Source organism: Mirounga angustirostris, unplaced genomic scaffold (genome assembly GCF_029215605.1).
Source record: "Mirounga angustirostris isolate CCGP_5_RB_7025 unplaced genomic scaffold, mMirAng1.0.hap1 SCAF_2, whole genome shotgun sequence".
NCBI lineage: Eukaryota > Metazoa > Chordata > Mammalia > Carnivora > Phocidae > Mirounga > Mirounga angustirostris.
Window position 1 is genome coordinate 155,296,353 of NW_026991710.1, and position 20,881 is coordinate 155,317,233.

A 20,881-nucleotide genomic window follows, 5' to 3' on the forward strand; every position below is an offset into this window, starting at 1 on the left:
ATAGAGTCCTCTTTTATTTTTTTTTCTTCCTCAAGCTCCTTTCCAAAGCATTGTTTATAGCTATTGTGTCTTTTAAAAAAAAATTGGAAATTACTGCCTTTAAGTTTGACCCTTGCAAAAGGTCTAAATCTGTCCTGGGAACTAGGGGTTACAAGATAGAACAAGCCTGGGCAAATAATTTATAGTTTCACGTGGTCCAAGGACAAGCAAGGAAATGTGCAGTCCTAATACAGGTCTGAATGAAGCATTCTTTCCTCAGAAAGCATCTAGGGGTACCAGGATCAAGTTCAAGGTCCCCAGCACAGTGCGAATGGCTTTTCAAGACCTGACTCCATCCACCTTTCCAAACGCATCTCTCCATTCACAAGTAAGTTGTCCCCAGGTTTGCTTATGACTTTGCGTTATGCCCTTTGCCTTGTGTGATCGTTAATTTTATGTACCAACTTGACTAAACTAAGGGGTGCCAAGGTAGCTGGTAAAACATTATTTCTGGGCATGTCTGTGGAGGGTGTTTCAGGAAGAGAATAGCATTTGAATTGGTAGACTGGGTAAAGCAGATAGCCTTCCCCAATAGGGGTGGGCCTCATCCAGTCCATTGGGGATCCAAATAGAACAAAAAGGTGAGGAAGGGAAAATTCACTCTGCTTGATTTGGGACCTCCCTCTTCTTCTGTCTTGGTTCTCAAACTTTGGACTCAGACTGAATGATACCATTGGCTTTCGTAGTTCTCCAGCTTGCACACGGCAGATCATGGGACATGGCCTCCATTAGTGTGTGAACCAATTCCTATAGTAAATTTCCTCTTCCAGGTATCTCTGTGTATCCTACTGTCTGTTTCTCTGGAGAACCCTGACTAATACACCTTGAATGCCTTTGCCCACCTCTGAGCTCTTATTTATCTTTTACGAGGCAGGTTAAATGTCACTGTCCTGGTGACACTTCGCCAGATCCTCCTACAGTTAGTAACTCCTGTTCTGCTCCCACTTTGTCCACACCTCATGTAGTTACATTGTAATGATTTATTTAGATGTCTTACTGCCCCAATAGCTTATGAGTTCCTATGGCATGAGCTTTATTCATATCTGTATTCCTAGTACAGAGTAGACACTCAATAAATGCTTTTTAGTAAAATGAATGAATGAGTGAATGAATGACTGAATGAAATCTTGATTGGCAGGATAATTTTGGGTATTCGGCTCTAGCATGGGTTAATTAGGAGCATGGACGAGGGACTGGGAGAGGCAGAAGACCATGTTCTTGAATAGGAAGATGAGGGGGACACCAGAAGTGAACATAATTTCCTTAGTAATTTTGCCTTAGATTTGTTCTGTCTAAGGGGGTGTCTTGTATGGAAAAAAATTCCATTTGACTCAACCTTTGACCATTGACCCTTTATGGACATTTCTCAGGAAGCTTATGGTCCACATAACCCAAATCTCAAATTAGGTGGTGATCATAATTGGATTTCCAAATTTACTGTGTAATTTATTTAATTCTAATATAGTAATAATACCTTATAATTATATGGTATCTTTCATCTTCCAACCTCAAAGCATTTTCTAAATATTAATTGACAGGAACAGCCCCAAGTGTTTGATGCTACTGGATCCATTTCTCAGCTGGGTAAGTGTATGATGGAGAGTTAGCTGACTTGCCAAGAGCATGTTATTATTTTTCAAAACACTTTTCATTATGGAATATTTTAAGCACACAGAAATAGAAAGGAGAGTACAATGAACATCTATGTACCTACCACTCAACTATGAAGTTGTGGCCAATCTTGTTTTACCTATTTCTACCATCTTGTGTTACTTTGATGCAAATCTCAGGTATCATACATTTTCATCCATAAATTTTTCAGTATCTACAAAAGATAAGAACTCTTTAAAAAAAACATGACCATGGGGGGACTGGGTGGCTCAGTTGGTTGTCCGACTCTTGGCTTTGGCTCAGGCTGTGATCTCAGAGTCTTGAGATCAAGCCCTGCATCAGGCTCCCCACTCAATGCAAAGTCTGCTTGAGATTCTATTTCTCTCCCTCTGCCCCTCCACCCACGCTCTCTCTCTCTCTCAAAAAAAAAAAAAAAATGACCATGATAAGAGTATCACACCTTCGACAATAGACAATAACTTTTTAATATCAAGTATTCGATCTATTTTTAATTTCCAATTGTTATATAAATTTTAAAATTTTGTGGTTTTGAATCAAGACCTAAATACGGCTCATATATTGTGTTGGTTGATATCTTTTATGTTTCCTTTTTTTTTTTTTAAAGATTTTATTTATTTATTTGAGAGAGAAAGAACAAGCAGAGGGGAAAAGCAGGTTCCCCACTGAGCAGGGAGCCCAGCTCAGGGCTTGATCTCAGGAACATGAGGCCATGACTTTCTCCAGAGGCAGACGCTTACCCGACTGAACCACCCAGGTGCCCCTCTTTTATGTTTCTTTTTAAACCTGTAGGTCCTTCTCTCTTTTGTAGTTTATTTGGTGAAGCAATCAGGTTTTGTCCTGCAGAGTTCTCGCTGTTTGGATTTTTCTGATCACACGTTCATATTACCAGTTAACATGTCCTTTCCTCCTATTTCTTGAAAACTAGGAGTTGGACCCAGAAGCTTGATCCAGAATTGGGTTTAATTTTTTTGGCAAGACAACTTTATAGGTGTTGGTGTTTTCTTCCATCAGGAGGTAGATAATGTCTGGTTGTATGTTTCTTTTTGTGATATTTGTAGTTGTTGATAATCTATGTCTACAGTCATTAATTTATTAGGGATTCCTTCATTATTTATTAATGGGAATATATCTATAAAGAGAAACTTCATCTACTATTTGGTTATTCTAACAGTTTGGGCAATCCTAAAATTTGTAGGAACCACAAAAGATCCTGAATAGCCAAAGCAATTCTGAAAAAGAAAAACAAAATTGGAGGCATCATGATTCTGGATTTCAAGCTCTATTACAAAGCTGTAGTCATCAAGACAGCATGATACTGGCACAAAAACAGACACATTGATTAATGGAACAGAATAGAGAACCCGGAGATGGACCCTCAACTCTATGGTCAACCAATCTTTGACAAAGCAGGAAAGAATATCCAATGGCAAAAAGACAGTCTCTTCAACAAATTATGCTGGGAAAACTGGACAGCAACATGAAAAATAATGGAACTGGACCACTCTCTTACACCATACACAAAAATAAATTCAAAATGGAAGAAAGACCTAACTGTGAGACAGGAAACCATTAAAATCCTAGAGGAGAACACAGGCAGCAACCTCTTTGACATCAGCCAGAGCAACTTCTTACTAGACACGTCGCCAGAGGCAAGGGAAACAAAAGCAAAAACGAACTATTGGGACTTCATCAAGATAAAAAGCTTCTGCACAGCAAAGGAAACAATCAACAAAACTAAAAGGCAGCCTACAGAATGGGAGAAGATATTTGCAAATGACATACCTGATGAAGGGTTAGTATCTAAAACCTAGAACTTACCAAACTCCAAACCCAAAAAACAAATAATCAAGTTAAGAAATGGGCAAAAGACATGAACAGACATTTTTCCAAAGAAGACATATATATGGCTAACAGACCCATGCAAAGATGCTCAACATCACTCATCAACAGGGAAATACAAATCAAGACCACAATGAGACACCACCTCACACCAGTCAGAATGGCTAAAATTAACTACATAAGAAACAACACCTGTTGATGAGGATGTGGAGAAAGAGGAACCCTCTTGCACTGTTGGTGGGAATGCAAACTGGTGCAGCCACTCTGGAGAATAGTTGGAGGTTCCTCAAAAAGTTAAAAATAGAACTACCCTACGATCCAGCAATTGCACTACTAGGTATTTACCCAAAGGATACAAAAATACAGATTCAAAGGGGTACATGCACCCTGATGTTTATAGCAGCATTATCAACAATAGCCAAACTATGGAGAGAGCCCAAATGTCCAGCAGGTGATGAATGGACAAAGAAGATGTGTCATATATATATAAAGGAATATTACACAACCATCCGAAAATGAAATGTTGCCATTTGCAATTATGTGGATGGAGCTAAAGTGTATTATGCTAAGTGAAATAAGTCAACCAGAGAAGGACAAATACCATGTGATTTCACTCATATGTGGAATTTAAGAAAGAAAACAGATGAACATATGGGAATGGGGAAAAGAAAAAAAGGAAAGAGGGAAACAAACCGTAAGTGACTCTAAACAATAGAGAACGAATTGAGGGTTGATGGAGGGAAGTGGGTGGGGGATGGACTAGATGGGTGATGGGTATTAACGAGTGCACCTGTTGTGATGAGCACTGGGTGTTGCATGTAAGTGATGAATCACTGAATTCTACTCCAGAAACCAATATTGCAGTGTATGTTTGCTAATAAAATTTAAGTTAAAAAAAATAAGTACAATTTGGGTTAGAAAGAGAAAAATGCTTGATTCTCTTTACTAATTATTCAAAATAATGCATTCATTTTTAGCATTATCCAATATTAAATGATTTGATTATTTAATCTATTTATATATTAACATGAATATTGAGGTATAATGGACACGGATTGCACTTATTCAAAGTGTATAATTTGATGAGTTTTGATAAATGTATACATCTGTGAAACTGTCACCATAATTATGAAAATGAACCTATTGCTCATGAATTTGATTTTTAAGGTATTTTATAAGCTGATAAATTTAAACATGTTGATATTTTCCACCGTCTTAGTTATTGCTCTTTTTGAAGCTCCGATGGTCTCATTTTTGCACAAAGGGAGCTATGTAGGTCCTCCCATGGTCCTTTGGAAATGACTCTCCTAGGCTTTGTTAATTTCCTTGCCATCTTGTCACGACAGGATGCTCCAGATCTGACATCAGCCCTTTCTCCACGCAGCCCTGGTCCTTTCAGTGGGAAACAGGATGTGTCATATATTATATGGTGGTTAAACAGAGCAGCAAAATCCAATAAAATTTTTGGTCTGAGTTCACTGTAGTCAGAATGCAATAGTGCTTTACCAAGCAGCTCTATAATTATGTCTTTTGTTTCTGTAGTTCCTTTCACTGAAGTGTTCAAAGTGATTTTACAGCATCAAATTGATCTTTGGGGCAATCTAAGGGTAGAAGAAAAGGTTAGAGATATTATTATCCCATTTTATAGTTGGGGAAACAGATGCAATTGTTGTGACTTGTCCATTAGTTTGTAGAAAATTGGGTACAAGTTTGAATCGAATCCTAGCCAGGAAAACAGGGATTCTCATCTTGCTGCTAGGGTCACCCTGGCTTAACAACCTGAGATAAACTTTTTTTTTTTTTTTTTTTAAATAAATAGGGGATAAGAATCAATAAGCAATGGAAAGGAAGGGAAATAGTTTTTTCCTGTCTTTTCTGTTTCCTTCCTTCCTACCTTTTTTTTTTTTAATTTAAAAATTTCAGTGGCTCTCCTAAGGAGTTGAAAAATATATGAGAAGTGGGATGAGAAATTAGGAAATCACAGGATCCTGGGCTTTGAAGAGTCTGTAAACCTTGCAAGCCCAGCCTCTTTCATCCAGACAGCACTGCATGGGGGCTAAATCCAGATAAATGGGCAGCTCTCCTTTTAGACAGATGCAACGAAGTGTAGTCCACTGTGAACTAAATCAATTTAGACTTACAAAAGCAAATCCCAAAATAGCAGCCTGGAGTTCATGAAAATGAATCCAAGTCTGAGTGCTCTGGGAAAAATAGATGACCAGGAATAGACCGTGCTGTGAAACTCTGAGAGCGCTTTGCAGCTGTGGCTTCCATTTCGCCCCGGTCCTCGCTGAGGAAATGGGAAGGTAGCCTACTTTGTGCTAACTAAAGAATTAATGATTCCATTAATTAGCTTCATGGATTTTCTCTGCAGCCTCAATGTAGGCCACGGAGAAACATTATAGATTCATCTTCCCTAGAGGTCTTTAAAACCGGGTGGTATCAGAGGAAGGAGAATCAGAGGCTTTGGAGTCTGGGATGAGGAAGCTGGAAGCACCTTGTGTAGCATCCAGGACAGTGTTTCCCAAACTGGTTCCAGGGAGCACTAGTGTTCTGAGGAAAACAGAGTTCTGTGGTAAAATAAGGGAAATAAGGCTATATCGCTGTCTCAAAGATTCCCAAAGCATATCATTATCTGAAAGGCTTTTAGAAGTCCTGCAATAAATATCTTGGTCTCTGTTTAAATGTTTCCTCAGATGTATTTGACTGTGGAATCCTCCAACACCTTTTCGCCCTATGCTGTTAACTTGCGGACATGAGCGTACCAAGAGACAGTAATTTTAGAAATGTTGACATAGCCCCTTCCTTTTACAGACGAGGAGAATAAGGACCAGAGAGGTGGGACAATTTATTCAGGAGTCACAGTGTAAGTCACTGGGAGCCAGAATTAAATAGAGGAGAAAGCAGGGCATTTGGAATGAGACAGACCTGGGTTCAAATCCCTGCTCCGCAGTTATCTAACCATGGGATCTTGGGCAATATCTTAATTCCTTCTGAACCTTGATATTTTTATTTGTAAGACTGGCAATATAACGCTGATATCCTGGAACTGTTACCTGTGAAATGTGTTGTGAGTTGGTGGTTCCATTAGAGAACAAGTCTGAAGCCCAGGTGTCAGAACAAGGACAAGCTGGGTGCCCAACTAACTCTGAGGTGAATGGAATCTCATGGCTGGGAGCCTGGCTGAGTTGTGGGATTGACAAGGTGTAGATGAGGACCCGGACAGTGAGCGCTACTGTAGCAGGAGGAGGGGGTGGTAGAGGCTGGGAACCAGACAGCGCTAATTGGTAGTTCCCCACAAGGAAGTATGATTAGAAGGTAGAGACAATGCCTCACTTTCAGACGAACACAACACCCCCTTCCTCTTTTACTCGGCGTTACAAACTGAAGCAGCTGGACCGGAGAAGGGGGAGGTTGGGGAGGGAGTGGTCTAACTCGACAGTGAGAGCCGATCATTGTTTATCTTTGTTCTTTGTTTCCATGCTGGTGAAAACTTGCCATGTTTTACAGGGTCACCCACTAAATAGAATGGTGACTTAGGCTTTATTAATTATAAATTAGTAGCAATTTGCATGGATTATTATGTTTCATGCTCTACGAGGCTTTGGATAAATTATATATATCCTTTCTGGGGGTGTTGGGATATTTTAGACTGGGATGAGGGTGTTGCAGCATGATCTCCCCTAAAGCAAACTAGTGCTCATATTTACGTGGTGGGTTTTCCCGTCCTGCTTGTCCCTGGCATGTTCCCCCACACAACTGGCTCTATGTGGGTCAGCTCCCCTCCTATACGTTCCTACAGCTCCTCTGTAGCATGCTTCCTCGAAAGCACTCAAATAGCATGGCAATGATCTATGGGGCTCTCCCCCCATCCGGTGTCTGGATACTTAAAGAGAGCAAGAACTGAGTCTCATACATCTCTTTCTTCCCTCAGCCCCCAGGACGGCATGTGCTCTGAGTCAGTGCTTATTAAAGGTGATTTGAGTGAACGAATGATGCTCTGTTCTTTTTCACATTCTCCTTCCTATTTAACCTCCACAGATCATCGTTTTTCATTCTAAAAATAATCTCCACTTCTTTAGTTTTTCCAGCTTTTTTGATACACAATTGGCACATAACATCGTGTAGGTTAAGGTATACAACGTGATGATTTGATACATGTATATATTGCAAAACGACTACCACAATAAGGTTAGTTATCACTTCCATCACCTTGCAAAATGATCATTTATTTTCTTCCTGTATATCATTGGTCTTTTACAGATGGAATCCTCATCCCTATTTTACAGATGAAGGCAAGGAACCCGCCCTTTAAGTAAACATGCCAGAACTGGGTCACTCTGAATGAGTATCCTCTCTCCTACCTACAGCATCCTCTTGGCACTCTCAGTGCTTGTGGCAGAAGTGACCTTGGCCATGGATGTCGGTGTCAGGGGCACCTCCACTTACGTGTCCTCAGTGCTCACTACTCTTTTACGGCAGATTTCATTTTTGAAATCAGTTCCAAGTCATTTGGAGCAAAATCTGGTAAAAGAAGGTAAGTGACCCAACTTGAAAATGCCATTTCCATTTCAAAAGAAAGTCCTAGCTGACACAAATCAGAGGCAATCCCAAGGAGAAATTCCAAATACCTTGTGAGCAATGATAATGTCAATGGAATGAGTATATAGACTTTGGAGAGGAGAGTAGTCATTTAGATTCATGAATTCTAGTGTTTTGGTGTGAAACACCTCTTTAATATGGAACCAAACCTTTCAGAGCTGGGTTCAAATAACAAATGAGAGTGATAAATTCAATCCTTTGAAATGTACTTTCTTTTCTGGCCAGGCCCCAGTTCAGGCTCCCAAGTTGGTTCTCCTGCAGCCACTGATAACATCATGGGCACCTCCAGAGCCTTTCCTGGCATTGTTCTGGGTGTCATTGATGTTAAGCAAATGGGGAAGGAAACGCAATTCAGAGCTCACAAAGCTAAGGCGAACTGATTTTCAAGTTCATGACTTTCAAATCCATGGTACAAAAGCATATGCACGTTCGCTAACTAGGTATGTGAAGATGAAGTTATGGCTCTTGGATCTGTTCTTCCCTTTTAATGGGAAACGCTTGTTAATTAATGTTTTTGAAACTTATTTTACCACATGAAGAGGCTTGTTCTCATGCATTTTTGGTTTAATGCCTTCCTACGTGTTTGGGTGAAAAGAATGTGTAAATAAGGCTCTGGAAAATCAAAGGTCTCATGAAATCTGAGCCTATTTAATTCAGCAAACGTTTATTAAACACTGGTGTGTTCTGGGCAGTGTAGTAGGACCTGGGCGCTGAAGAGGAGCAAGACATGGTGCATACGCTAAAGTAATTCACAACCTGATAACAGGATTGACAGGAACACAAATAAATGGCAGAAAAAAGGGCTAGGAGAGCAGTGTGAACAAGAGATAGGGAAGTAGGTGGGAGGATGGGAGAGGACTCGAGGGCACAAGCGATATTTTATTTTTTTTATTTTTTTTTATTTTTTAAATTTTTTTTATTTTTTAAAGATTTTATTTATTTATCTGACAGAGAGAGAGAGAGAGAACAAGTAGGCAGAGAGATAGGCAGAGGGAGAGGGAGAAGCAGGCTCCCCGCTGAGCAGGGAGCCTGATGCGGGGCTCGATTCCAGGATCCTGGGATCATGACCTGAGCCAAAGGCAGCCGCTTTGGCTGAGCCACCCAGGCGCCCCACAAGCAATATTTTAGTTGAGTCTTAAAGGACAGATTAAATCCTAAGTGTGGTGGAGATTGTGGGCAGGATGGGAAATCCAGATGGAAGAAAGAGAGTAAGTTAGGACCTGGAAAATGCAGAGGATCCTAGTGACATGGTGCCCGATCCAGTCTCCCTGACCATTGAGGTGGGGGTGGGGGAGTAGAGGCATCGACTCTGAGAGAGAGAGAGTGCCAGAGAATGGATGCCTGAACTGGTCTCTCATGCTCTCATGCCGTAGGATCCCCTTCCCTCCGCTTCCTCTCAGACCTGAGTGATTTCAGGTGCTGTCCTGCAGAGCTTGTTTTACACACCGATTCATACCAACGTGACTTGACTCTTCCTGCGTATGTCTACATCTTAAAAGGAAAACATTTAAGAACACAGTGATGGAGCTGATGGAGTTACTTTTTTACAGGGAATTTTAAAGATTTATCTATTTGAGAGAGAGAGCAAGTACGCGAGTGTGAGTGTGGTGGGGAGAGGGGCGGGGTGGGGGGAGAGAGCTAATCCCAAGCAGACTCCTCACTGATTCTGGAGCCCAACATGGGGATCCATCTCACCCCCCTGAGATCATGACCTGAGCCAAAACCAAGAGTCAACTAACTGAGTCACCCAGGCGTCCCTACAGGAGAGTTTTATACCTTGAGCAAGGGGCCTGTAAGGAATGTACTAGCCATGGGGACTGGGGGGTGGGGGGGCATTGCTGGAGCACATAATCATTCCATCATAGTGGGTATGTGAGCACTGAAGAAAGAGGGTCTCTGTTCAGGGGTGTGCATTTGGGAGAACAGAAGAGGGAGGCAGTAGATAAAACCTCAAGTTGGGATTGATGGTCCTATGTCTTATCTTGGTATCTTCCAGTGAGCTCACCAATAAGCTCTATTTCTCCCTGGTGCTTATTTATGTGCCAGTTTCCCATTTTTATCCTTTCTCATCTTCTTCCTTTAACTCCATCCGCTTTTTCCAGATCCAACACCGTCATACATCCACCATATGGCATGATGTTATAATTTGGCAAACACCAGTAAAATGAAATCAAACTCTCCTTTACATTGCCCTTTTCTTCCCTTTCCTTCTGTTGCTAGTTGTGGTTCTGTGGGAGGCTCACGCAGCTGGTAGCCTGTTGAAGGAGCCATAAAATGATGTAAGATGCCACTTCGGAGATAAACACATTGATCCTGCAAAATGCCCAAGCTTAACAGTGGAAGGGAAATCCAGCAGAGACCTGAGACAGATGAGTTCATTGTGATTGTGTTCTTTGGCATTAAAGCATATTGGTTACACCATATGTCACATACCCACTATCTCGAAGGCATAAAGTATTCCACTGAAATGCATTTTAAAAATTACTGAAGTTATCATGTCAGGGATAAAATTAACACTTTTCCATTTGAATCTTTATAAAACACAGTCACTCTCTCACCTTCATTTTGAGTATTTTAGAAAGAATGTAAGAACAACCTTCAGATCAAAAACTAATGATGTAATGTATGGTGATTAACATAACAAAAAAAAGAACAGCCTTCAGCATATTTTTTCATTTGTTTTAAACAAGAGTAAATTTACAGAAAAATTGGAAATACTGTACAAAAACACTCATTTTTCCTCAACCATTTGGGAGTAAGTTGGTGAAATAATGCCCCATCATTCCCCTTAATATTTGTTATGGGCTGAATGGAGTCCCCTTGACATTCTTATGAGTCTCTAATTCTTGGGACTTCAGAATGTGACTGAATTTGGAGGTAGGGCCTTTAAAGAGGCAATTAAGTTAAAATGAGGGGATTGGGATGGGCCTAATCCAATGTGACTGGTGTCCTAATAGGAAGAGGAAATTTGGACACAGATGTGATGCAGAGGGAGGATGATGTGAAGACACAGGGAGAAGCCGGCCATCTACAAGCCAAGGCCTGGAACAGACCCTTCCCTCAGAGCCCTCAGGAGGAACCAACCCTGCAGACATCTTGATCTTGGAATTCCAACCTCCAGAGCTGTAAGAAAATACATTTCTGTTGTTTAAACCACCTAGTCCGTAGCACCTTGTTATGACAGGTATAGCAAATGAATATAATACTGTAGTGGACATTTCCTAAACAAGGGCATTTTTCCACACAACCAGCAATACAACCATCAGAACCAGAAAATGAATCCTTAGCTCTCATTCAAGTTTCATGAGTTGTCCCTGTGCAGAAAAAGGATCCGGTTGAGAAGCACGTCTTGCATTCAGTAGGTCCTTAGGCCAGAGTGGTTCCTCCATTTTCCCTTGACTTTTGTGACACTCATGCTTTTCAAGGTTGCAGGCCAGTCATTTTGTGGAATGTCCTTCATTTCCTTTGTCTCATGGTTCTACACTATGATATTCAGATTATGCTCTTTTACGGCAAAGATGGTGGATGATTTCCATTTGTCTTTTTCCAGGTGATGTTCACTTTGTCACTTGATTACTGCGGTAGCGGCTTGTCCTCTGTAAGTATCTTCCCTTTACAAATATCAAGTATTTTGTGAAGAGTTATTTTGAAAATGCAAGTATGTTGCAAACTTTCAATTAATTAATTAATTTTTCTATTAAGTTTCTATTATTTCTATTAAGTTTCTATTAAGTTTTCTATTTTATTTAATGGGTTATAATATGTTACTATCATTTCTTTTGATGCTTAAATTGCTCCCAGTTTAGAAAATGGGAGCTTCTTCAAGACATCCTCTGTGTTCTTTTGACATGTCCCAATATGCTTTGAATCCTTTCTTGCTTTTTAACACAAAGAGATATTCCAGGCCCATATTGCAATTTTCCTGCTTTAGGCCTGGGATTGGCTATTGCTCCAAGGAATCTGGTTGCTTTAGTGGACAGTGGTATTTAGGGTCCAAAATTGGGAAAGTAAGTATGCTCATTCCTGCGGGGGTATCACTGCTCCTGTGACAAAACTAGAGAACGTGTGTGTATGTATATTTGCACATATACATGCACCTTTGTTTCTTTATCTATGCCTGCATCTATCTATGTATCTACCCATGTCTGTCTGTCTATCTACCTACCTTAAAAATAATGAGTTCAAACTGCTACCTTCCATTTCAATTCACCGTTACGGGGCTCTGACTTCCCACACTAGGCTGCCCACTCTCCTCACCTTGCTCAGGGTCTGATCCCCACACTGGGCAGCCCATACCATGGGGGTAACCTCCTCCCTTCACTTCTGTCCCAGGCTCTAACACCTCACATAAAGGCCCTCTTTACACCTCTTTATACCTGTGCTGAGCAGCCCTCTCCATGTATGCACTTCTCAGACTGCTTGGACACTGAATTCTGCTCAGGTGCTTCTCTACCCCCACCCCTACCTTATCCTGCAGCCTTCCCTGCCCCATCTAATGGCTTTAGGATTGAGTTGTTCAGGACCAGAAGGGGAAGGGATAAAGAAGAGAAAAAAAATCATACTTAAGCTCACTCATTTTAAGCAACTATTTTCATTTTAGTTTACTTTCAATCTTGACCTTGTATATATATATGTATATATATATATACTGAATTTGGAGGTAGGGCCTTTAAAGAGACAATTAAGTTAAAATGAAGGGATTGGAATGGGCCTAATCTAGTGTGATATACATTGGGCCTAATCCAATATATATACACATACATATATATTATAATATATATATATCTACAGTTATCATAGAGTAATGCAATTGTTTTATATTTAAGGTTAACATTGAAATTCTTCTTATTTTTCTACATAGCTTTTATAAAAAGTTATTATTGGCCATAGAAAATGCCTTAAGAAGATAAGCCTTAATTTACTCAATCATTTCTCTCTTATTGGTTATTTATGTTGTTCCTAATTGTTCCCATATAGATAATGTGGGGAATCTCCTCATGAATATGACTTCCCTTGTCTGTTAGATTAATTTCCTTGGATGATGCCCAGGAGTGGGATTATATGGCTGGAGAACATGAATCCTCTTGAATATGTGTAAAGCACTTAGCTAAGGATTTAGCACCCTAGTAAGTCCTCAACACATGTTTATTGAATCAAATAAGGATATCGCTTTCCCTTTTTTCTTCTTAAACAATTTGCTTGATTTGGACAAGTTGCTTAACTTTTCTAAACCTCAGTTTCCTCATCTCTAAGTAGGGTAATCCACAGTCTAATTGTACTGTTAACTCCTCACCCCTTCTCATGGGAGACTTTGTGAAGTCCCTTATCTGTAGGTACTTGAGGGAGACTAATGTCTGTCCAGCCTGCCTCAGACCCTTTCTGGTGCCCCTCGGCTCTACATTGCCCACATAGCATGTCTTTTGTCCTTCACAGGCAATTCCTAGTGTCACAGACTCTAATCCTAATTGTAAAGTTCTCAGAACACCGACTGTTCCCTGCTTCCTGCTTCTGTCTCCGCTGCAGCCGCAGCTGAGGTGAGCCCATCTCTCCATTCTGCTCAGTGGTGAATGAGGAGCGATAGACATGGCTCTGGATGATTTGAGTGGAAAGGAGACATCATTCCAGAGCAAGTGGAATCTAAAAAGAATTTCTTGACTGTAGAAATCAGGAATGTATGATATTTGCTGTGTTCCACTGTAAAACATTGTTCTCTGCATTTAGAAGCCTGAGGATTTTTTGTTACTGTTGTTGATGATGATGTCTTAATGGTTCCTTTAAGCCTTTTTGACTTTATTATTTTTTTTAAAGTTAAAAACATCAAAGCAATGTATAAATGAAATAAAACGTGATCTAGCACTGCCAGATTTTTAATAGAAAATGGCAGCTCTTCTCCATCCCTTCTTATCTTGATTGCTTCTCTGAGGCAACTACTTTTAACTCTTTTAGCCATTGTTTTCCTAATATTTGCCTCCATATTTCTAAATAACATTTTAAAATACAAGTTGCATTGGCTTTGCGTCTTGGTAAAATAACTAGAGTGAATTTTGTTATTTGTTAAGAAAACAAATGTATTAAAGGATTTAGGTGGCTTACTGAATTTGGGGGCATTCTGGAGAAAATGGATTGAAGCTGAATTTCTAGAAATAATGTCCCAGACCACACCACAGATTAGCCTGCTGAGGAAACTGTGGCTACTGACCGCAAAACCACACAACCAGGTCCATCCTTAGGAAGCATGCCAGCCAGAGGTCTCTCAATCAGTGTTTATGTGGGAGCCCATCATGGCTGCATGTCTATATATAGATCAATGTGTAAACTAAAACTCATTGTGCAGCTCCCCTTCAGCTCACTTCGGCCACCACCCACGCCAGCCCCTCACCAGTGTTTCCTTTGCTTTCTCACTTCTTTCAAGTATGTATGTGTGATTGGTGGAATCTAGCTGCAAGTTTAAATGTGAAAAACGAAGTGTGTCATTTTTTCACAGAGAGCTTGGTGACCCAGTGTGTGGGTTGCATGCTGTCTACTTTTTCCATTAGAATATTAATACTATAGTATATTAGTTATAGTATATTACTACATTAATCATAGTTATTTTTTGATGGTCTGATAATTTCTAACATCATTGCCATATCTGAGTCTGGTTCTGATGCTTGTTTTGTCTCTTCAAACTGTGCTTTTTGCCTTTAAGGATGTCTTATAATTTTAGGTGGAAAGCCAGACATAATGTACTGGGTAAAAGATGCTGCAGTAAATAGGCCATTAGCAGTGTGGTGGTAAGGTATGTGTGGGGAGTGTTCTACAGTCCTGTGATCAGGTCCCAGTCTTTTAGTGAGCCTGGCCTGGGACTGTGAACTTCACGCGTGCTTCTCAGTTCTTCCCTCCCCTCTTGGGTGGGACAGGGTGGCCAGAGTCAGCTGGAGTTGGGTATTTCCCTTCCACAAAGTCAGTTAGGCTCTGATAAAACCCCAGCAGATTAGGGTCTGACTAAACAGTTTCTCCTAAAGTCAGGCCTTGTTAAGAATGGAATGCTCCTTTTCTCCTTCTTCTGGAAGCATGAGAAGAATTTTTTCTGATCTTCACTGTGAGAACCTGGTAGAGCTCCAGGAGGTAAAATTCACAAAAGTGTGGGGGTCCTCTCATGACTGAGTCCCCGTTAAGTTTTAATGCTCAAACTTGTCCACTCTGTGCCTCCCCCAATTTATCAATTACAGTTCAGGTTTCCTATCCTCCAGGCGCTGGTTCCTGCTGTGGTTTCTACCCTGGTGTGTTGTGATTCTCGGGATCTGTCTACCTGTCTCTCCAATTTTGGGAGAAGCACTTCGCCCTGTGACCTCAGTTCTCTGATGGATCTAAGAAGACTTGTTGATTTTTAGTTTGTTCACTTTTTACTTGAGAGGACAGAGTGATGACTTCCAAACAACTTATATGCTGGACCAGAAACTGGAAGTCTCCTCCTGACATTTTTGGATGTTCTAAAGTATTTCTCTGCCAGAAGAGGACCAGTAAAGTTAGAAAAACCCCATTCAATGTGGCAGATTAATTTCATATGTGTTTAGTAGGTTTTATTTGAGACAACCTGAAAGACTGGCAATGACATGGGGTTTGGAAACCTGATGTGACTGATGTCTGCCTGTGTGATTTTGGACATGTTACTCTCTCTGAGGGTCAGTTTTCTAATACGTAAAATGGAGGTTGGATTATACTTCTTATAGAATTGCCTTCCTGTTGTTATTTTTATTCCTAATTTAGAGAATAGGAGGCAGCTGGGCAGGATAGTGAGGAAATCTCTTCCTTTACTGTGTCCTCACTTGGTTTTGTGCCCTGCTCTACTTGTGTACTTCTAACAGTAACTGTCTTTACTACCTCTTCTATCTTTGATGTTAAGCCTTCAGTGTCATCCTTGTCTGTATATAAAGATAGAATCTATAGGGCTTTGCTATAGTATTACATTCTTCCACGAGCATCAAGGAAACCCTGACATAGACATCTGGCTGAAGTTTGCAAATTGATGATTTCTGTTTCCAGCCAATTTTCTTTTCTGAGTCAGAATAATTTGAAACTCCCTATATGTTCCATTGGTACTATGTTAAGTAGCATCTCGATTTCAGTGACCATATTAGTAGTCAGGACATTACTGAGGATAGAGTTACGTTTGGCTGTAGGAATTCCACAGCTTCTTTCCCTGTGTCTTGCTAAGTGAAGTACTTAGACTCTCAGTTCCTCATTATGAAGATTCTAGGACACACCCCGATGAGTACGTTCAATTTGTTTCTAGCAACCTTTCCTTGGCAGATGAGCTAAAAGGTCAACTGTTAATTAAGGTGGAGCAAAAATAAGGTGAGCACTGGCTGAGTCATGGGTTGGGACTTGGAGCACTTCAAAGCTGGAGATGGTTGGGTCCAAGTAAGTTGGATCTGTTTCCTCCTGTTGCTGTTTCCAAAGGCCCTCATGGAGGAGGGGAGGAAATGAGAACCAAGAGGCGAAAGACCAAAGGATGAGGAGAGGAGAGGGCAAGAGATAAAGAGGAAAGATAAGAAGGAAACTAAACTTTATCGGGTGTTCCTCAGGTATCAGTAACCATCTTATGCATTTCATTCTATTGCTCCTCAGAGCCATCCTCTAGAGTAGCGATCACTCCTGTTTGTCCAGTATCTGCTTTGTGCCATGTACTGTGTGATGGGCCTGGTGATGTCATGATGAATACTTCATTCACATCTGCCTGAACAGGAGGTGTTGACAGTCTAGTAGGGGACTCTGACATTGAGAGAGTTTCCATACAGGGCACTAAGTGCCTTGGGAGTGCCTGAAGAGTTTTCAGGCAAAAGTAATTAGTATTGCCTGGGGGAAGTAGGTCTGGAAAGAATAAGGTGCATGTGGAGAGGGTCCTCTAAGTGGAGGGAGAGGTATATGCAAACATGAGGGCATAGAACATCATCATATAATTTGCTGTGGCTGGAACACAGGGAGTAGAGGAAGGGAGTGGCCTGATCATGGTGGGTCCTCTGGGCCAGCCCAAGTTTGGGCTTCATGATGAGGGAGAAATGCCTCAGCAGAGAAACAACTTGGTAGCATCTGTCTTTTAGGCAGGCTCCTCTAGCAGCATCGTGCAGGATGGGTTGGAAGTTGTTGAGAATGAAGTGCAGGTGATTCCAGAGAAAAGTCTGTTTAAACAGTCTAGACACAGACTAATACATGTCTGAATAAGACATTGAGGGTGAGAAAATTCATGGACTCCAGTGACTGTTATAAAACAATAGAACTTAGTGACTGATTGTATGGTGATGGGAAGGATGAGGGAAATCCAAGATAATAGTCAAACTTCTGGGTAGGGTAATTAGGATCAGAGTAGCCCACTACCTTGTGTTAGAAATTGGTCCTGGCAATCACCCCTTGCTGCCTCTCTAATGCAGTTGCCAAGGAAGCAACAGTGACAAAATTGATCCTTTTGGAACCAGTACTGGGGCTGGAGCATGCAGATAAGGGTCTATCTCCTCTTCCTCTGAGTCTCAATATTGGAACACCCTACCTAGATGTGGAAGAGAAGGGTCAAGCTGGCCAAGTCAACTTGCCTGTCCAACCACATTCACAAATGAGATGGAAGAGCAAGACAGTGGAGGATACACAGAATTTAGTTTACAGTAATCTCATGCCATCACTCAATGTGCTTCAGTCTATGTCTTGGATTAGGACCAATCTGTTTTGTAACTCTTCCACTTTGAGTGGGGTGGATGGAAAAGTAGGAGGCAAATGAAAAAAAGGAGCAAGAATTTCCTCTTCTATATCCTGGAGAAGAAATTTAGGAGAAACTGGCTTGAGATGGGGAGATGATAATCATTTCATTTTTTTTTAAGATTTTATTTATTTATTTGACAGAGAGAGAGAGAGAGGGAGAGAGAGCACAAGCAGGGGGAGCGGCAGGCAGAGGGAGAAAGAGAAGTGGGGCTCAATCCCAGGACCCAGGGACCATGACCTGAACTGAAGGCAGACACTCAACTGACTGAACCACCCAGGTGCCCCAATCATTTCATTTTGATATGCAGAGTCTGAGATGACGGTAGAACATCCAGGTAGTAAGGTCCATTACAAAGTTGAAAATAAGATTCTAGAGCTCAGGAGGGAGGTCTGGGCTAGAAAAACGGGTTATGATATTATCTGAAAATAGGTGATAGTTGAAGTCTTATCTGTGGTTCACAACAGGGGACGCAGAGTAAACACCGGCAGCATGCAATTTAAGGGACAGGTGGGGAAGATCAGTCATGAAGGTGAGTGCTGAGAAATTAATGGGTAGGAGAAAAACCTGGCGAGTGAGGTCTGGGAAGCTACAGGAAGAAAGTCCTCAAGAAGAGTTGTCAGTAGGGCATAAGGACAGGTATGGAGCACCAGGAGAATAGCTTGGAACAGCTACGAAGAAAAGGTGGAAAGAACAGAAAGAAGATAAATAAAAGGCATTTTCAAGCTGCCATGAGAGCATGGCTGAAAATGGAACCCCACCAATCATGGTGCCAGTCCCCATGAAAATGCCACTTCAGCAACAGTCAAATGTCAGATTACTAGGATTGGGGATTCGCTGGGTGAATGTGGTGGGAGGACAAAGGGATGGGGAGCTGAAAATGTTGGGTTCCAGTTCAAAAAGAAGGGAAGACATTTCAAGTGGGATTGGGAGACTCTAATAGGCTGCAGTTCTAGCGACTGCCTTGGGGTCTCTATGCAGTAAGAGACTAGTGCAAAGGCAGGAAGATGAAGAGGTGGTGGTTTATAGACTGAAATGTTGGAGTTTAAGGTTTCAGAGGCAAAACTGCTCCTCATGATGACAAGGGCCACTGTGGCCATGGGAGTAGATTGTAGAGGGGGGAGGGAGTTGGAGTTTATTGTCACTGAGGCTTGGGACTAAGAGGCTAGTGTGTTAGGTGTGCTGCCCATGTGGACACTGAATTCATTTAAGATGATAGCAGGTCTAAGGTGGAGAGGAAGACAACCAGGTATCAAAATACTTGATGAATGTAGAATTGTGATGCTCACTTTGGTGGATTGTTACCTAGAAGAGTAGAAGGAGGAATACAAAATGGTTGAACCGTAAGAAAAAGGGATTTGGTACAGGAGGAAAAATAACATCTTGAGAGCATTGTTAGAGACTTAAGAGAATGCCGGCCTTTGGTGTCCCTGTAAGGGAATGAGCAGCCTCCATGAAAAAAGAAATAAATATCCTCAGGGAAGAGACAGGATTCAAACAGTCAAGGAAGTAGAGAGAACATTATTAGGAGGATGTCATCCCAGAGGTGGCTTATATTGCATATGGCATTTTCTGTTTCATTGACTTTTTTCTATTAAGTATTATTAAGATATTGTTTAAATTATTATGGCTCTAGAATAAAATTTAATTTCTGGTGTTTGAAGTCCAACTTTGTTGCTCTTTTTTCCTTTCAAAGTTTCTTAGTTATTCTCACTTAATAAAATTATTTCACTGTTATTCAAACAGATTTTGAATAAATGTATATAGTGGGCCTTTGAACAACCCAGGTTTGAATGGCACAGGCCCACTTACATGTGGATTTTTTTCTTTTCCTGTGAAAAGCCTTATTGTTTTCATTGGATCCATGGCTTGGGAGAGGCCTCCAGGGTAAAAAGCTGCCTGCAGGGAGAGCCTCAGGCAGAAGCTCTGGCACCAGGGGGATGCCAGGGGGCCCCTCAAAGACTGCTAGGCTCCTGAGGCTCCTGAGTGTGCTTGAGGGTGAGTCTTTCTGAGAGATATTCATCCAGCCCAGCCTGGGGGCCAAGCCTGTGAAGTTAGCCAGGTGGTCACCATCTTCTCAATGAGTTTCACCTGCTCACCCAGGAAGCCGTTCTCCAGGAAGCTACAGAGATGAGGGTCTGCGTGGGCCGAACTTCGGGCACACAGATCCAAGAGGGCCTGCTTCAGGTTTTTCTCCAGGACCACGCAGATTCCACGGAATCCAGGGCTTTATCCCACTCATCTTGGAACAGCTTCTGCATGTCCTGGAAATGGGCGCAGCCCTGGGCTGGTTTTGCATCTTCAAAGGATGCTGCCTGTCCTCATTTTTCTCCTCTGCCAACTCTCGGAAGAAGTGGTCCATGCCCTCCAGAGCCAGATCTTCGTGGTCAAAATAGAAACCCAGAGAGAGAAAAGTGTAGGAGGCCTGCAGATGCATGTTGACCAGGCAGCTGATGGCAGTTTCCACCTCAGTGGAATAATTCTGATGAATCTGAGTGCTCATGGTTGCTCAGCAGTAAGGAGCTAAGCTCAGAAGGTGGTGTTGGCTGGTTCCAGAGGCAGAGGATGGCTGAGAAGATGCCTTTACAGGTCACGACTGGACAAGAGTTTGGAGGGTGGTGGTCGGCTGAAAGAAGGGGTGTCCCTGGGTCTGTTCTGTCCAAGCACGATTGAAGCAACGGACAGATCTGGACGACCATCAGGACCACTGCCTATACAAGGATTTTTTATAGTGCAGTGCTATAAATGTAGTTTCTTTTCCTTGTGGTTTTCTTAATAACATTTTCTCTTCTCTACCTCTCTTTATTTTAAGGATACGGTTTGTAGTACATATAACATACAAAATACAGTGTTAATTGTAAAGAAGAAAGAAGATGTTATCAGTAAAGCATCAGTCAGCAGTAGGCTATCAGTAGTTAAATTTTGGGGAAGTCCAAAGTTATGTGCGGAATTTTGATTGTGTGGAGGAGTCAGTGCCCCTAACCCCCAGGTTGTGCAAGGGTCAACAGTACTTTAATCTGGGTCTAATTGATACCCTCA

At 41.5% G+C, this 20,881-nt stretch overlaps 1 long non-coding RNA gene and 1 pseudogene across 2 annotated transcripts; one reads left to right on the forward strand and one right to left on the reverse strand.

The window, feature by feature from the left end:
• Positions 1-265: 265 nt before the first annotated feature.
• On the forward strand, positions 266-19,630 carry LOC123847447 (uncharacterized). 2 transcript variants are annotated; one of them, XR_010409657.1, is made up of 7 exons: positions 266-367; positions 1,578-1,623; positions 7,774-8,047; positions 11,070-11,237; positions 11,663-11,710; positions 13,546-13,646; positions 15,345-19,630. It is a non-coding gene; the product is annotated as an uncharacterized LOC123847447 (long non-coding RNA). The 2 variants fall into 2 exon arrangements; XR_010409656.1 differs by having other exon boundaries at positions 7,881-8,047.
• A 167-nt stretch (positions 19,631-19,797) lies between these two features.
• On the reverse strand, positions 19,798-20,345 carry LOC123847778 (ferritin light chain-like; annotated as a pseudogene).
• Between the last annotated feature and the right edge of the window lie 536 nt (positions 20,346-20,881).